This window comes from Lactuca saligna, chromosome 8 (genome assembly GCF_052625555.1).
Source record: "Lactuca saligna cultivar CGN05327 chromosome 8, ASM5262555v1, whole genome shotgun sequence".
Lineage (NCBI taxonomy): Eukaryota > Viridiplantae > Streptophyta > Magnoliopsida > Asterales > Asteraceae > Lactuca > Lactuca saligna.
Window position 1 is genome coordinate 81,136,859 of NC_136424.1, and position 3,393 is coordinate 81,140,251.

Here is a 3,393-nt window from a genome sequence, read left to right on the forward strand (position 1 = left end):
ACCACTCCTTTGTTATCACAGAAAATCTCCATAGCCTCCTTTATGGTTGGTGTAACTCCAAGGTCTCTGATGAAGTTCCTTAACCATATCGCCTCCTTCGATGCTTTGGTCGCTTCTATGTACTCTGATTCACACATTGAATCAGCCATAGTCTCTTGCTTGGAACTCTTACAAGTCATTGTTCCTCCATTCAGGGTAAATACGCAACTCGACTGAGAGCGGACGTTATCTTTGTCTGTGTGAAAATCGGTGTCACTATACCCTGTCACCCTCAAGTCTTCACTTCCACCAAGTACAAGGACCCAGACCTTCTTCCTTCGTAGATACATAAGAATGTTGTTTACTGCTATCCAGTGAGCTCTCCTAGGATTCCCTTGATATCGGCTAACCATGCTCGAAGCAAAAGACACATCAGGGTGAGTACACGTCATAGCGTACATGATCGAGCCAATGGCGGGAGCATATGGTACTCGACTCATTTCTGCTATCTCATCATCGATACTCAGGCTTTGAGTCTTACTCAATTTGGTATTGCTCTGGATTGGTAACGCCCCTTTCATGGAATTCTCCATGCTAAAACATTTCAGTACTTTATCCAAGTAAGTACTTTGACTAAGTCCTATTAGTCTCTTACTCCCATTTGTCAATATCCTTATCCCTGGAATATAAGCAGCCTCTCCGAGGTCCTTCATAGCGAAACACTTCCCAAGCCAGGACTTAACCTCTTGCAAGGTTGGAACATCGTTTTCTGTGAGTAGTATGTCGTCAACATACAATACCAAGAAGCTAACTATACTCCCACTAGCTTTAATATATACGCAAGACTCATCGTCGCTTCTCGAAAAACCAAACTCTTTGACTTTCTCATCAAAACAAATATTCCATCTGCGACGTGCTTGTTTCAATCCATTGATGGATTTCTCAAGCTTGCACACTCTATTCGGGTAGTTTGCATCCACAAAACCCTATGGATGATTCATGTAAACATCCTTAGCCAACTTTCCATTAAGGAAATCAGTTTTGACGTCCATCTGCCATATTTCATAATCATGAAATGCATCTATGGCTAGTATAGCCCTTATAAACTTGATCTTGGCTACTGGTGAAAAGGTCTCGTTATATTTAACCCTTGGGTTTGAGTGAAAACTTTCGAAACCAGTCGTGCCTTGAATGTTTGCACTTTCCTATCTATGTCGGTCTTCTTCTTGAAGATCCACTTGCACCCGACCGTCTTATGACCCGGTACATTGTCAACCAAGTTCCAAACTTGATTGTTATATATGGACTGAATCTCATTGTCCATTGCCTTTTTCGACTTTGTAGACTCTGGGCCTACCATGGCTTCCTTGAAGTTGTTAGGTTCATCCATATTTATCAGTGTACTATCACTAATAAACATATCACCCTTAGCAGTTATATGGAATCAATATAATATGGGTGGAACACTAACTCTACTGGAACGTCTAAGAGGTAAGGACTCGTCAATCGGTTCAACACGAGTTTCCTCCTCGGGTTGAGAACTAGTGTTTGAGGTTCCTTCATCACTTGATTCTTGAATCTCTTAAAGGTCAATTTTCCTCCCAATGTCCTCTTGGAATATGAGTTCTCTCTCTCAGAAAATCCCTCTCCTTGCTATGAAGATAACATTGTCACTCGGTCTGTAGAAGAGATATCCAAAGGACTTCTATGGATAGCCGATGAAATACACCGCTCACTTCGAGGTTCATGCTTGTCGTGAGTCTCTCGTCTTACAAAAGCCTCGCAACCCCAAACCTTGATATGTGCCAACGAGGGAACCTTCCCTATCCACGTCTTGTGAGGTGTTTTGGCAATCTTCTTAGTTGGGACTAGATTAAGGATATGGGTGGCCGTCTCTAAGGCATACCCCCAGAATGAGATAGGTAATGAAGCTCGACTCATCAAGGAACGAACCATGTCCAACAAGGTTCAATTGCTCCTCTTAGCCACACATTCAGCTGCGGTGTCCTAGGCGGTGTTAATTGTGAATCAATTCCACATTCCTTAAGATAGTCATGGAACTCAATACTAAGATACTCACCACCTCGACCGGATTGGAGCATCTTTATATTCCTGCCCAATTGATTCTCCACTTCTTGCTTAAACTCTTTGAACTTTTCAAAAGTTTCTGACTTGTGCTTGATTAAGTAGAGATATCCATATCTGCTATAATCGTCGGTGAAAGTCACATAGAAGTGGTTAGCATCCCTTGTGGTGGATCTAAAGGGCCCACACACATCAGTGTGTATGAGGTCCAATAATCCCTCACCTCTTTCACAAGTAACAGTGAAGGGTGAGTTAGTCATCTTTCTAAGCAAACAAGACTCGCACTTATCATCGGACCTAAGGTCAAATGACTCTAACACTCCATCCTTTTGGAGTTGGGTTATGCACTTCTTGTTGACATGTCCAAGACGACAATGCCACAAGCATGCCTTGTCTAAACAATTGGATGAGTCAATATGCTACAAATTTTTTCCTATGTTGTCTACAACCATCACAGTTTCATATATACCATTACAAGGCAATGCTTCAAAATAGAAAGTGCCATTATAGAAAGCATTAATAGAACCAATTTCATTATTAAACGAAAATCTAAAACCTTGTTTATACAAACCATGAAATGAAATAATATTCCTCGTCATCTCTGACGAGTAGAAACAATTATTCAAATCTAAACCTAAACCACTACTAAGCAATAAAGAATAAACTCCAATCTTAGTCATAGGCGACACTCTCCTATTCCCTATGATCAAGTTCATCTTCCCGTGCTCCACATCCCAACTTCTTCTTAGACCCTGCAAATCATAACAAATGTGAAAACCACATCCTATATCAAGGACCCAAGAACTAGCGTGTGATGAGTTATTAGATTGAATAGTGTAAATACCTACGAAGGTGGTATTTATCTTCCCATCCTTGATATCCTGTAGATACTTTGAGAAGCTTCGTTTCCAATTCCCTTTATTGTAACAGTAGAAGCACTCTGCAACGTTTAGATTGAACGAAGGAGCAGCAGAACCACTTTTGGTTCCACTTGAAGAAGAACCATGACGAGACTTTCCCTTGTGGCTCTTGGAAGGAGCTTTCCTCTTCTTCCCCTTCCCTTGTACAATTTCCAGGACAGGGGCATCAACAGTAGGAGTTGATGCGACAATTTTGCTTTTTAAGCCGGTTTCATCAGTTCTTAACAAACCATGAAGCTTGCTCAAGGTCACCTCGTCCTTGTTCATATTATAAGTCACCTTGAATTGATCATAAAAAGGTGGTAAAGAGTGGAGGATAATATCAATGGCCATCTCTTCATCGAAGTTGACATTCAACTTGAGCATACGATCCACATATATTTACATTCTTTGCAAGTGGGTTGCATGG